The sequence below is a fragment of the Ceratotherium simum genome, unplaced genomic scaffold (assembly GCF_057802395.1).
Source record: "Ceratotherium simum simum isolate JZ-2026a unplaced genomic scaffold, ASM5780239v1 HiC_scaffold_43, whole genome shotgun sequence".
NCBI classification, from domain to species: Eukaryota; Metazoa; Chordata; class Mammalia; order Perissodactyla; family Rhinocerotidae; genus Ceratotherium; species Ceratotherium simum.
Genome location: NW_028261259.1, coordinates 2,000,882 through 2,016,066, shown reverse-complemented (window position 1 = coordinate 2,016,066; position 15,185 = coordinate 2,000,882). Strand labels below are relative to the sequence as shown.

At 45.9% G+C, this 15,185-nt stretch overlaps 1 long non-coding RNA gene across 6 annotated transcripts; it reads left to right on the top strand.

Annotated features, from left to right (window-relative positions):
- The first annotated feature begins 2,255 nt into the window (after positions 1-2,255).
- On the top strand, positions 2,256-14,525 carry LOC147911368 (uncharacterized). Of its 6 annotated transcripts, none has more exons than XR_015550943.1 (10): positions 2,256-2,387; positions 3,125-3,215; positions 5,302-5,409; positions 6,117-6,428; positions 7,273-7,394; positions 7,719-7,981; positions 8,332-8,399; positions 10,112-10,276; positions 11,606-11,929; positions 12,012-14,525. It is a non-coding gene; the product is annotated as an uncharacterized LOC147911368 (long non-coding RNA). The 6 variants fall into 6 exon arrangements; XR_015550946.1 differs by lacking the exon at positions 8,332-8,399 and having other exon boundaries at positions 2,257-2,387; positions 11,606-11,675; positions 11,850-11,929; XR_015550944.1 differs by lacking the exon at positions 8,332-8,399 and having other exon boundaries at positions 7,273-7,421.
- The last annotated feature ends 660 nt before the right edge of the window (positions 14,526-15,185 follow it).

The following is a 15,185-nucleotide window of genomic DNA, read 5'->3' as shown; positions in this document are numbered from 1 at the left end:
TAGGTAGTTTCCATCTCTTGGCTATTGTGAATAATATTGCAGTGCATTTTGTCAAACGTTTTCCTGGCACTTAGTGAGTTTGAAAAAATTCTCCTTCTACACATTAGTTACTGTAATGAACTACTTTCTAAATGTCTAAAGTTTAAATATTTGTCATTCTACAGAAATACCTCGCCTAATCATGATTTGCGTTGTTATCAGTTCATGAATGATCGAAGATTTTTGTACAAAAACTTGTTATAATGGCTTTTTTTGCATGTATTCAGGAACCTTGCATAATATGGGTATTCCCTGATACTTGATTTTTAGTAGAGTTTTCTAGTAAGCCTTTAGGATAGGAAGTATATTCCTAGATGTGAGGCAGAGAGCAGAAAAATAATAAAGTGATTGTTATATTTAATTATATCAAAAGAAAACTGTCGTTTTGCTAAATTGTTTTTACACACTCTTTGCTTATTTGTAAGAATGGCATATATTGTTTTATTAATGAAAAGAAAATTCAATAAACAATTTTAACATAAAACAACATCTATTGAGAAATTATATGAAAATTTTAGCAATATGCTGTCATCAATTTCCTCATCTGCAAAATGGAGATAGATAATACCATCTTCCTATGGGTTGCTGTGAAAATACTCAAGAGTAATGTATGTAAAATGCTTATCACCATGTCGGTTGGAAAGTGATGCCCCATTCATTTTTCTACCGGGATGATGAGAGCTTTTTTTATGCTTGAAGTCTGTAGTTTTCAAAATATGTTCTACTGTTGTAAAGTGAATCCTTTTTACAAATTATTTGTAGAGTTTGATGATCCCTTTGGAATGCAAATTCAGGCTCCCGTTTGTGCGTGTGTGTGTGTCTATACGCACATCTCTCAAATAATACTTCAAGCCTTATAATGAAATCTACCTTCCCCACTCTTGACTCTGGTTCCAAAAACAACTTTTTTAATTTTCTGGTTGAAAATCTGTATTTCTATATTAGCTACTCATACACTTTTTCATTTTTCATCTTTTGACTATTTATAGTTTCTTTCTTCTCTGAAAAAATCAGCATGAAGAGTTCTTACATACATTAAAAACATAATTCCCCTTGCCCAATATAACTATTTAATGAATTAGGATAAATCAAAATTCAATGTCTACTGTTTTATGACATAAATGTTTACCATTTTATAGCATACAAATCTTATCCAGAGATGTACTACATCAAATATTATGAATACATTTTCTGTCTCAGTTTTTCCTTTGACATTTTAAATGGTAAAATTCTCTTGTTTCTTTGTTGTCTTCCTATGGATTCATCACTGGTTCATCTCCTTCCACCAGAAATTTAAATCTCTTTTCAGTAACTTCTGACGCATGAGACAATTCATGGGCTTCAGGTTTTGCTTGGGGACCTCCCTCTTGGGCTTGAACATATACACAGGCCCACATATACACAGTATGTCTGGAAGGATAGAGGAGAAATGATGTTTATCTCTGTGCAAAAGGACTGGGAGACAGTGGGTGACAGAGAGTGACAATCTTTTACTGACTTTGCACCACTCTTTGAAGTTTTCCTATACGTGTATCTACGACGTAGTGGCCTCCCTCCCCCCAGATTTTTAAATTAAAATTAAAATAGCGTTATATCCTTATCTACTGGCTTGGGACAGTAAGTTGTAGAGAAATGTGAATATATGATCCAATTTTTTAATGAAATTACGAACAGCAAACACGCACAAAAAATTTATAATTCTCAATATGGGCACATCATTCTATGAGGCTGTATAAACGTGAGGAAAGGAATGAAGAAAAGCTGTTCAACATCCAGCTACCTGTACAGTCTAGGGGTCCAGCCCCGCCTCCAGCCCCGCCCCTGGAGCTGATTTCCTCCCACTGTGAAGTCGGCCTGACTTATTCCAGCCCCACCCCCGCCTCTTCCCGCCCCTGGAACTGGTCTCCGCACAACGCTGGGGCCTGGCTCCGCCCACAGCCGGGTCCCCGCCCCTTGCCCCGCCCGCACCCTTGTCCCCGCCCACAGCCCCGCCTCTAGAACTGGTTTCCACCCACAGCCCCGCCCCTAGACCTGGTCCCTGTCCCTGGTGCTGACCCAGCCCGGGGACCGGGCTCTCACATTAACTCTAGAAACTAGACACCTCCCCCGAGGCTGGGGGGCGCGGCCCCGCCCTGCCCCGCCCTCCTGCCCCGCCCCCCACGCCGCCTCAACCCGGAGCCCCCAAACGTCCGTCCTCCCGAACTTCCGTCCTCCCAGAACGCCCGCCCGAGACCGGAAGCGGAAGCGCGGGCGGCGCCGTGGATGGAGCGGGAGGTCTGCGCGGTGTGTCCAGTCTTCTCGGCGCGGACCGCATTCCCGTGGACCTTCGGCCGAAGGGGCGAAGCGCGGTGAGCGGCGGGCGGTCCCGTCTCCGGTCGCGGTCCAGGGAGGGGCCTGGGCCGCGGGCAGCCCCGTCACGGCCCGGCGTCCCTCCGTCCCCCCGGAGCCCCGGTTCCCCCGGGCTGTTCGCTCAGGGCGCCCGAGGCTGCTGTTCCTCCCGGCTCCGGGCGCCGCCGGCCCCTCCTCAGAGTCCCCGTCACCGTCCTCCGTGTGATTTTGTCCCCAGGGGGCTTATCCGCGTCTGGAGGCGGTGTTTGGGTTGTTACAAATGGGGGCGCTCCTGGCATCTAGAGGGGGAGGCAGGGATGCTGCTCAGCGTCCTCCAGGGCCCAGGACGGCCCGACAGAGAATTATCCGGCCCCAAATGTCAGTGGTGCCGAGGTTGGGAGACCTGCTCCAGGGCCTGAAAATCTCCCGAGCCCTGAATGAATTGTGGGAATTGTTGACCAGTCAGCGAGCCACTTACAGGGTCCCTAAATGACAACCTTGTTTAAAGGGTCCAGAGTCACCAAAAAGTGTCTGTCCAGCCAAGTGAGTTGAGGGACACAAGTGCACACAGCACGAAGCTGCTTCCTCCCATCTTGGGGAGCAGGTGACTCGATAGGAATCGGGAAAATCCAGTCACAGCCAACAGTTACAGTTAAATCAGTAAATACAAAAAAGAAAAGTGAATGGGGTGAACTTTCCATCCAACACCCTAGAAAAGGCCTCAAAAGCTTGTTTGCGCTTTTGTTTCCCCCCTCAGACACGAAAACATCCGTGGAGCTCAAGTTTGAGGTGAAACCAGGCTCAGGGTCCACCTGTCCTCGCTGATCCATGGATTTCTGTGTGACCAGGTGAGTACCCTGTCGACCTGGTACCAGCAGGTTCCGGCAGCCTCCGCTGTGCAGAAGACCTGCTAGTGGGCTTTCCTGGGCTCAGGTTGTCACCACATGGACACTGAGAGTGAGGGTATCTTGAGAAAAATTATTGATGTTTGATGGATTATATTCAAGGGAAAGACGGTAAGCTGTGTGTGGTTCTGTGTGGCAAATATTTCAGTAAGTACTGTTATATGCAAATAAGAACACATAAAACAAATGTAAATAACTGCAAATGAGTATTATAGTAGAAAATATAGATTTACTGGCATTGCATAATACTCAAAAATCAGGATTTATATGTAATATAAATACAGAAATGTTTTGCGTGTGTATGTAGTATTAGAAGACATCCCATTAAATATTAGTAGGGATACTCAGCAACATTCCTTAGACCCATTCAACTTGACTTCTAAAGTCTTATAAATCCTCCACAAAAATTTGAAATATAGGAGCATTCAGGGAAAAAGATGATTGGAACTTCTTTGTATTAATAACAAATTTAACAATGAATTTGGCAGGAGCCAGATTTTTTTTGAGCATTTCTTTCTTTATGACATTTCAAATCATTTGGAGGAGTACTAAGCAACACTGTAGATTGCAGGGCAGGGCACTAGTCTCTAAAAAGACTGTCCTCACCACCTTGCCTTCTAAAGGGAATTAACTTTGTTTCTTGAAACTTTTCTGAAATAACGGTCTGGTGATTCACGTTGCAGAGAATCTTGTTAAGTAATTTTGTATTTAGTTGTTGGCCTCTACTAATTGTGTGTGTATGTGTGTGTGCCTTTTTCATTCTAGCTTTCCTGTGATGTTCTTGAGGGGAATGTGTGCTTGTCATGCAATAGATAGTCTTTGAGTTTATAATTTATGGTGACCCACCATCCTTGTTTACTCAGGACAGAGGGGTTTTCCAGGACACAGGACGTTTAGTGTTCAAACCAGGGCAGTCCTAGACAAACCGGGATGGTTCCTCATCTGATGAGCCAGGCCCTGGGCCACATGCATGGGGACCTGGAGAACCAGAGAGACCTTGTCCCACCTCCGTGGAATTTATATTGTATTTGGGAATTTGGATTTTAGACAGTTCATGATGAGAGTGATGTGGGAGTTTGGCACAAGGTGACTCAACCTGAGGGGACAGGGAAGCCCTCTTGAGAAGGACTGATATTTAGCTTGAGAGCTAGAGATGGGACTGGATTTAGCTAGTTGGAGGGTTAGACTGGAGTGAGGGTGTGGGAGTGTGTTCAAGAGAGCGTTTCAGACAGAGGGACCCGCATGAGGACACCCCTGAAGCAGAGAGCCTGGTGTGTCCATGAACTGAGAAGAGGGATGGCTGAGCCGAGTCAACACAGGGGGAGGGGTGTGAGCCACACCGGCGAGCGGGGACAGGCAGGGCCAGATCAGGGGAGACTTGGGACTCTGTTCTAAGACAAGTGGGAAGACTCTGGAGAGATGCGAGTAGAAGGAGGATGTGATTAGCGTTTGGTCTAAGCACGTGGGTTCAGATGGACTTCATGGTTAAGAATGTAGACTTAAGAGGCGAGATGGGAGGTGCTGGGAATAAGATGAGGAATAAGGTGACTGTTCCCTAGGCCTGGGTGATGGCTGTGGAGTAGGAAAGAAGTAGAAAGAAAAGACCTTGGAGTGTGGAACTGAGAGAACGTAACGGTACTTTCTTGCCTGCATGTGTCAGATGGCACAGGGCAGTGACTGTTCTCCTCGCTGCTGTCCGTGCAGACCTGCAGGCGCCCCCTCACCCAGGTCTGTGTGTTCACCCCTCTTTGTCACTCACAGGCCCCCCTCCACATCCTAAAGGAAGTCAGGCCTTACTTGTGAGGGGGTTGTCTCACATGGGAGACACCGAGGAGAGCCACTCCAGACATCAGAGCAGCCCCTTCAGCCTCTCCCTCAGCCTCCTCCCTTCCCCTCTCTCGCTTTCCACACCCAGTAGGACCCCTGCTCAGTATTCCATGTCCCCAGGTTCTCCCTCCCCCAGGCTTGAGAAGGGTGGGGCAGCCACTGGGGTGGACATCATCTGCACCTTCCACTCTGACCCCCGCAGGTCCCGGGCTGGACAGAGAGCGACTCTACTGGGAGCCGCACCATGAGACCCAGGGCGTCACCCACCTGGGCTCCCTCACCCTGGACGGGGACAGCCTCTACGTCAGTGGTGAGGGGCTGTGCTACAGCCACACTCTCTCTCCCAGTCAGAGTTCTGTGTTGCCTCCGTTGCTCTAAAGTGAGCTATGATCCATCTCTCTATGCTCCTGGTCTGGGATCAGTCTTCTCATCACTGTGTGATCACTGGGTCCAGCCACCTTCCATCTCGTTGCCTCCCCCCTGAACACCACTCCCCTCTTCCCCTCTGCTTTCCCCTCTGCTTTCCCCACAAAGCTCCCTACATCCTCCCTCTCCCTTAATCCTTTATGTTCACCCCAGCTCTTGCTCAGCTCCTCTTGCCTTCTCTCCACAGATTACACCTGTGGAGCCGCAGCCCCGACTACCACCAGTGAGTATTCCTGGTCCTGATGTCCTGGGTCCCGTCCGCATTTGGGGTTGGGGAGCACATGTTCTCCTTCACTCGCTGTCCTTGGTGAGGGAAGCACCTGGAAGGGGCCTAATTCATCCCTTCTCTCCCTCCTGGGTTCTGGTAGAGAGTCCCAGCCCAGTGTGAGAAAGCCTTAGACACAGACATGTTCTCCACCACATTCTGACCCCACGTGGTTTTCACTTTAATTCTCCTAAAGCCCCGCCCTTGGTCCTCCTTTTCCAGGTATCCCATCCGTCTGTCCAGTTTTCTGCACATCCATCTGTCTCTCCTCCGAGTTCAGTCTCTCTTGTTGACCTATCTCTCTCTCGGGCTCCTCTCATCCACAGGCTTGCTCATCCATCTACTCACACAGTCACCCGTCCCCTCACTCTCATTTATGCTTCACCTGTGAATGGTGGTCCTGGGAAAGCCACTGCTGGAGCCCGGGTGAGCCTGGGGGCTCCTCCCACTCTGTCGCTCCCTGATGACAGCCCTCGCCACCACTCCCGAGCCAGATACCACATCCCTGCATACTTCATCATCACCTGTGCCACCAGAAGCCACCACAAGTATCTGGGGGTCCCTTTTCCTTCCCAAGAGAAGCTCTCCAGCGCCAGTCCTCCACCAGCCAGTTGTGATCCAGGAGCTGGGAAGCCAGGGTGTGAAATTTTGTTTTTTGGGCAATCATGCTGATCACAAAGATTATACTAACGATTCAGTCTAAGGCCAGCCCTCAGAGAGCCCCTAATCTTGTGATATTAACACACCATTATAGTACAATGTGGGATGTTTCGGGGAGAGGCGCCTGGCATAATTTGGAGAGGAAGAGCTTGCTAGAGAAAGTTTCACCAGAATGGAGTCTTTAAGAACAAGTAGGAGGGACGCTGGCAACTAGAGGATGAAGGGTTTTCCTGGCAGAAAGGATTCCATGATCAAAGGCTCTAGCCGGAAACAACATGCCGTATGGGGAGAATTGAAATGAATTTGGGTTGCGTGAAGCATAATATTTAACCCGCAGTAGATGGATAAAATGAGACTGAAAGGTCAGCAGGAGCCAGATTGAGTAGAGCCTTGAGTGCCAGGTCAAGATGGTTGAACTAAACACTGAAGGCCATAGGGAGCCATGGGTGGTACTAGAGCAGTGGTGGCCCTAGTGAGGTATTCATTTCAGAAAGATTCTTCTAGTGGTCCATGTAGAACATCCTTTAGACAGAGCATCCAGTGAGCCTGCTGGGGTGTTGGTCCCGGTGAAGGAAGTTAAGACCTGAGCTGGGACAGGGATGGAGAGAGGGAGTGTGTGTGAGGACCAGTGTGCTACTGGAATTGGTGTTACTGGGAGGGAGGAGGAGCTGAGCAGATGTGCTGGTTCTGACTTGGGTGACTACACGGGTGGGTGGTGGTGCCCCTGGGAGAGAAGACGACAGATGATAATGAGTGCAGGACTCTGGTGTGGTCTCAGGCCAGCTCTCAGTGATGGCCATCGCTCTCCCTCTTGTCTTGCAGCTTTGGGGCACAACCTGAAGACCCTCACAGTCACCTTCCCCATCTCCACCCTCCGGTATTCATCAGACAGGAGCAACGGCTCAGCCACGTTCAACTCCACTGAGAGGGTCCTGCAGAGCCTGGTGAGACCCTGGTCCCAGCAGCTCCTGGTGGGTTAAATCCCACCCAGCCCCTCCCCCAACCCCTGTCCCTCCTGCTCCTCCTCCTCCTCCTCCCTCCCCAGCTGGATCCTTGTTCAAGAAGAGCAGCCTGGGCCTCTTCTCCTTGAGTTGCAGACCGGTCTCCCTCAGGCGAGACCCTCCCCTGAGCATTTGCCCCTAATGACCACTTTTGTGACCACCCCTCTCTGTCTCCCCCCATCCTCCCATTTCCTCCTTCCTGTTCTGGCCCCCACCCCAGAGGTTTCAGGACCTCTCTCTAGAGTCCCCACGTCCCTCTCTCCCCAGGCCTGAGAAGGATGGGGAAGCCAGCAGTGTGGACGCCGTCTGCACCCAACATCCTGACCCCGTGGGCCACCATGCCTCTGTGCTGGGAGCAGAGAGTCTCCACCTGTCTGCTCTTCCTCTCGGTGGCTCCAGGCTCTGCAGCCCAGAGTTTGTCCATCCAGAGAGAGCACCAGCTACATTTCCACATCATCAGGTGGAACCTCAGCAACCCGGAGCCCACATCCTCGGAGTACACCGCCCTGCTGAGGGACACCCAGGACCAGGTGGGGTCTCCCCTCTCACATCGCTCCTTGCCCTGAGGGCACCGTCATTCCTCCATCTGACTTACATCTGTTAACGTGATTGTTTCAACCCTTCACTTTCCCTGCGTGCCTGGGTTCTCTCAGTGTCCGGAGGTGATGTCCTAGCTGCCTTCCCCATTTCTCACATGAGTAAACTGAAGCTCAGTAATGGGATTATTGTGCCTAAGGTCACAGAGTGAGTTAGGGGCAGAGCCAGGATTTGAAGTCAGGTCTCCCTTGAGCCAAGGTCTGTGATCTTTCACTGGTTCCAGTGGCCCCCTGCATCTCCAGGAGACCTCCATCTCACCCACTCTCCTTCGTGTTTGTTCTAGGTCACCAAGCTCTATAGAGGCGGCCAGCTGTGAGACATATTCCACTCCTGCCTGGTCACCAACTTGATGTAGGTTGAGGAGATTGGAAGCATTGGCTGAGCTGGTGGCTGATGGCTCTGAGCTCCTGTGACACATCCTTGATCTGGAAGTCACTGACATGGTGCCCAGTCTTCCCCACATCCCTGTCAGCTAATCCTACCGTTTCCTTCCATAGGTTTTCGGAGGTTGAGAAAAGCATTAACATTTGGGGCCACCAACCTCCAGCATCCTCCTCCTCCTCCTCTTCTGGAAACGTTCAACAAATATTAGCGGTCTAACTGTGCTCTCCAATATTGGAGCCACTCACCAGATGGGGCAATTTAAATTTTTTATACACCTATTGGGATACGATTCACATATTGTGTGTGTGGGGGGGTGTATTTTTTAGGTTTTTCTATATACAATATCTTCTCATCTGCAAAACAAATAGTTTTATGTCTTTCCTTCCAATCTGGGTTTCTTTTATTCCTTTTTCTTGCCTAATTGCCCTCATTAGAGCCTCTGGTACCTGTGATTAACATACGAGATGAGGGAAGACATCAATGTCTTGTCCCTGGTCTTAGGGGGAAATTTTCAGTCTTTCAGCATTGAATATGGTGTTAGCCGTGGGTTTTTCATCGATGTTGTTTGTAGGTTGAGAAAGTTTTTTTCTATTCCTAATTTGTTGAGTGTTTTCTTTTTTAGACATGAAGGCCGTTGTATTTTGTGAAATTCTTTTCTGTATATGTGGTCGAGATTGCATGGTGTTGGCGCTTATTCTATTAATATGGTGTATTACATAATCAAGTTTTCAGATATTAAGCCAACCCTTCAACTAGAGGTGAGAGATTAAGATGTTCTCAAATCTTTCCTGGGCGTGCCACAGGCCTGAGCCCTTGTGGCCTTCTAGATGCCCGCAAATACCCTGGAGCTTTTCAAAGCCCCCTGTGGACATCTCATTCCCCCGATTTGTCTTCTAAGTTTTTGGCTCACCTCTTGCCTGCCTCAGCTGGTATCACTCCCTCAGGCAACTACAATATAAAGCAATTAGTCCTGATTGTTTTTAGCAAGTGCCCTGGGGACAGACTTTCCTCCTGGGCAAGCTCTGAGTCTAGTAACAACAAGCCCTGAACATGGGGCGTTTTCGGGGATCTGCCAGGCAGGTCAGCTAGTTGCAGTTCGGTGGGGATGGGTCTTTTCAGAGCTCCAAACCCATTATGGCTGATGGGCTGCTGGTTGCCTCAGCTACCATGGTTCTGAGACTGATGGTTTTCAAAGTTATGGAGGATATTGTGAGAGCAGGATGGGAATAGTGCAAGTTATAATGCCACAAAGTTTTCTCCCTTTATCAAGATTCCACCGTGTGTCTTCACTAAACTCTCCTCAGATTCTTAGAAGCCTTTGATTAATTTCTAGACTTCTGAAGAGTTGATTTTGACCATTTTTACCAGTGTTCTCATTGTTTTTATGCGTTTGCAGAAGTCCTTACTCCAAAGTTTCAAAAATGTTCTCCCTGTGGTTATTTATTTATAAATTAATTACTTTAAATTAAATTACGTGAGAAATTCAGTTCCTCACTCACACACACTAGCCACATTTTAAGTGCTTGATAACAACATGGGGCTAATAATGAGTGTATTTGGTAGTGCAGACAAATGTTGACATTATTGCAAAAAGTTCTCTTGGACAGGACCCAGAATTAGGGAATCTAGAATCACGGTAGAATTCCAGACACCCTTGTTCATCCCTTGTGTCCTTCCAGGTTGGTCCCCCATGGTAACCACACTGCAGTGGACTCACTGTGTACCCAGCTGCCTTGGCACAGAGACTGGACAGAGTTGCCATCTATGAGGAATTCCTGCAGCTGACCAGAATGGTACCCAGCTGCAGAACTTTACCCTGGACGGAAAGAATGTCCTTGGGGATGGTAAGGCTCCTGGTCATTGGGGAAGAAAGTAAGGCCTTTCTAGGGACTCTGGAGGCCTGGGGCTGAGAGAACATTGAACTTTCTCAGGCTGGCAGGAGGTGGCATAGTCCCCAGTCTTTACCCACCATTGAGAGAGAGAAAAGGACACCAGTGTAGTATGGGAGGCCCTCACCTTCTCCTAGACAGCTCTGTGACCTCAAGCTAGTCACCTCCCTCTCTGGACTTTTGTTTCCTTGTCTCTGCACTGAGAGCCACTGGGCCAGATGGTCAGTGAGGGCCTCCAGCTGTGTGTGAAGCAGACTTACAGGTTTGGGAGTGGATGTGGTTTCTGATCCACAGGCTATAGTTTGCCAAGTCCCGCTCTAGATGAGCACCAATGCACTAGAACTTTCTGCAGTGGTGGAATGTTCTATATCTGTGCTGTCCAGTGCATAGCCGCATGTGGCTGTTGAGTGCTCGAAAGATGGTATTGTGACTGGTCTTTATTGTTACTGATTTTTAATGTTACTGAGGTTAGAATTTTTATTTTATTTAACTAAAATTAATTTTAATGCAAAAAGAGACTTGTTGCTGCTCCATATCAGACAGCACACCTCTAAGAGGTTGTCTGGGTAGAGGCACAAGTAGGGGGACCTGCACCCCTCCCCCCATGCCCACTCCCTCCTGGAGTTTATGTTGCAGCTGGCAATAACAAGAATAGAGAATTGAAACTTATCAATTATTTGATCTGAACAAACTCATACTTGCAGGCAGAAATCAAAAAAGACTTCCTGCAGGAAATTACATTGTAGGTTAATCCTAGAAAATGAATATTAAGCAAATAGATAAAGGAGAAGGGGATGGTGTGTTTCTAGGCACGGAAGAACACTTTTGAGTGGGAATTTACGAATTTAGAGAGATCCCATAGGCTTGCCAACTGTGATGACCCATTCTCCCCCCAGCTGTCATAAGAAAGTCCAGCTCAAATTCAGTCCTCTGTGCCCAGAGGTATTAATTTGGTTTAATTTATTAAACTTTTGTTCTGTGATAATAGTCTTGGATTTTGTAGCAAAGTGTGCTCACATTTTAGAGATGGAAAGTAAAATGGGGTGAAACATCATGATGTCTACTTGACTTTAATATTTCATTGAAAACATGGGATGAATCAAGGGTGGCAAGTGTTAATAATTTATACATTGATGAAATATTGTTTTAATTGGATGGAATGTACATTGTTAAATCTAGATGATGGATGTTTATGAGACTGTTCCCTTTATTTTTCTGTGTCTAAAGTTTTATTAAACAGAGTGAAACACACTCACATGCATTCTCCATTTCGTTCACTTCCAGAATATTCTCCCAACAGAGATGACACCTTGACTGAGAAGCCTGGTAAACCGGCAGGAAGCCCCAGCCCACGGTAGGGGGCGAGTATCTTGATGCTGTGCCTCATCGAAGAGAACCATGCGCACAGGGTCTTGGATGATGAGGAAAGTTGGCCAACCCTTGTCAAGGACGGTTGAGGCACAGTGGGGTCAGCAGGAGCCCTGGGGTGATGACAGGAGGTGGCTCACCCCAGCACTCGTCTCCCCAGACCTCCCCTTCTGGGCCCTCATCCTCATCTGCTTGGCGGGACTCCTGGTGCTCATCACAGGCCTGATCTGCTGTGTCCTGGTAAGCCATGACGTGTTGCTTTTCTTCTTACTATTGGGTTGTAAGAGCTCTTTATATATTATAAATACACGTCCTTTTCTAGGGATATGTTTTGCAGATGTTTTCTCCCAGTCTGTGTGTGGCTTGCCTTCTCCTTCACAACATGAGTCATTGGGGAAATGTAAGTGACAGTCATCATGAGATTCTACCACACTTGAGAATGGCTAAAATTAAAAGGACTGACTCTAGCAAGTGTTGTTGAAGATGTCAAGTCACTGAAACTCTCCTCGAGTGCTGGTGAAAAATAGCTTGGATGCGTCTTTAATAATTACATACGTCTATCCAGCCATTCCTCTCCTAGGAATCCATCCAAGGGAAATAAACTCATATGTCTATACACAGACTTGTACACACATGTTGATAACAACCTATTTATTCTAGACAAAAACGGAAAACAACCCAAACGTCCATCTACTGGTGAACAGATACACAAAGTGTGGTATATCCCCACAGTGGAATATTATTCAACCATAAAAAAGAATGAATTATTTTTTTTCTTTTTTAATTATTTTATTGAAATTATAAAGGGTGTTAACATTGTGTAATTTCGGGTGTTCATTATTATTTGTGAATTTCTGTATAGACTGCATCGTGCTCACCACGAGTAGTCTAACTTTTATCCATCACCATGCATATGTGCCCCTCTAACTCTTTCACTCAATGCCCAGCCCCCATCCCCTCTGGTAACCACTAATCTGTTCTCTTTATCCCTGTGTATGTTTATCTTGTGCGTATGAGTGAAATCATGCATATTTGTTTTTGTCTGGCTTATTTCATTTAACATCCTACCCTCGAGGTCCATCCAGGTTGTTGCAAACACGATGATCTTGTCTTTTTTTTCTGGCTGAGTAGTACTCCATTGTATATAATACATACCACGTCTTCTTTATCCATTCCTCTGTAGCAGGGCGCTTGGATTGCTTCCATGTTTTGGCTATTGTGAATAATGCCACAGTGAACACAGGGGTGCATAAATCTCTTTGAATTGTTGATTTCATTTCTTTGGATAAATACCCAGTAGTGGGATAACTGGAAGGTATGCTATTTCTATTTTTAATTTTTTGAGAAATTTCCATAGTGTTGTCCCTGGTGGCTGCACCAGTTTGCATTCCCACCAGCAGTGTGTGAGGGTACCCTTTTCTCCTTATCCTTTCCAACATTTGGTATTTTTTGTCTTGGGAATTATAGTCATTCTGACAGGTGTAAGGTGATCTCTCATTGTAGTTTTGATTTGAATATCCCTAATAATTAGTGATGTTTTACATCTTTTCATGTGTCTGTTGACCTTCTGTATATCTTCTTTGGAAAAATATCTATTCATATCCTCTGCCCATTTTTAGATTGGATTATCTGTTTTTTTGTTGTTGGGTTGTATGAGTTGTTTATATATTTTGGAGATTAACCCCTTGTCAGATATATGATTTGCAAATATTCTCTCCCAGTTGGTGGGTTGTCTTTTCGTTTTTTTTGTTTTTTTTTTTGTGAAGAAGATTAGCCCTGAGCTAACATCCGTGCTAATCCTCCTCTTTTTTTCTGAGGAAGACCAGCTCTGAGCTAACATCTATTGCTAATTCTCCTCCTTTTTTTTCCACCAAAGTCCCAGTTGATAGTTGTATGTCATAGTTGCACATTCTTCTAGTTGCTGTATGTGGGACGCGGCCGCAGCATGGTCGGAAAAATAGTGCATTTGTGTGCGTCCGGGATCCGAACCGGAATCCGCGCCAGTAGCGGAGCGCGCACACTTAACCACTGAGGCTCGGGGCCGGCCCTGTCTTTTCGTTTTGTTCATCGTTTCCTTTGCCTTGCAGAAGCCTTTTACTCTCATGTAGTCCCATTTGTATATTTTTTCTTTTCTTTCCCTTGCCTGAGTAGACATGGTATTGGAAAAGATGCTAAGACCGATGTCAAAGACTGTGCTGCATATATTTTCTTCTAGGAGTTTTATGGTTTCAAGTGTTAGATTCAAGTCTTTTATCCATTTTGAGTTAATTTTTGTGTATGGTGGAAGATAATGATCTACTTTCATTCTTTTGCATGTGGCTGTCCAGTTTTCCCAACAGCATTTATTGAAGAGACTTTCCTTTCTCCATTGTATGATCTTGGCTTCTTCGTCAGAGATTAACTGACCACAGATGTGTGGTTTTCTTTCTGGGCTTTGAGTTCTGTTCCATTGATCTATGAGTCTGCGTTTGTGCCAGTACCATGCCATTTTGATTACTATAACTATGTAATATATTTTCAAGTTACGATTGTGATGCCTCCAGCTTTGTTCTTTCTTCTCAGGATTGCTTTGGCTGTTCGAGGTCTTTTGTTATTCCATATATATTTTAGGATTCTGTGTTCTATTTCTATGAAGAATGTCATTGGAATTCTGATTGGCATTGCATTGAATCTGTAGATTACTTTAGGTAATATGGACATTTTAACTGTGTTTATTCTTCCAATCCATGTGCATGGAATATCTTCCCATTACTTCAGGTCATCATTGATTTCTTTCAATAATGTCTTATAGTTTTCATTGTATAGGTCTTTAACCTCTTTGGTTAAATTTATCCCTAGAGACTTGTTTCTTTTTGTTGCAATTGTAAATGGGATTGTATTCTTGAGTTCTCTTTCTGTTAGTTCATTATTAGAGTAGAAATGCAACTGATTGTGGTAAGTTGATTTTGTACTCTGCAACTTTGCTGTAGTAGTTGATTATTTCTAATAGTTTTCTGATGGATCCTTTATGGTTTTTCTATTTACAATCATGTCATCTGCAAACAGCAAGAGTTTCATTTCTTCCTTTCCAATTTGGATTCCTTTTATTTCTTTTTCCAGCCTAATTGCTCTGGACAAAACCTCCACTACTATGTTGAATGGGATATGTCCTCTTGGTGGAAAGTCCCCTTTATCATTATATACTGCCACTCTTTGTCTCTCATAGTCTTTTTTATCTTGAAGTCTGCTTTGTCTGATATAAGTAGGGCAACACCTACTTTCTTTTATTTGCCATTTGCTTGGAGTATTGTCTCTCATCCCTTCATTCTGAGCCTGTTTGTTTTTAGAGCTGAGATGTGTTTCCTGGAGGCAGCATGTTGTTGGGTCTTCTTTTCTAATCCACCCCACCACTCTGTGTGTGTTGATTGGAGAATTCAATCGATTTACATTTAGAGTGATTATTGCTACATGAGTGCTTAATCCCACCTAATCTATATTTCCATTGTTCCTCTTCCTT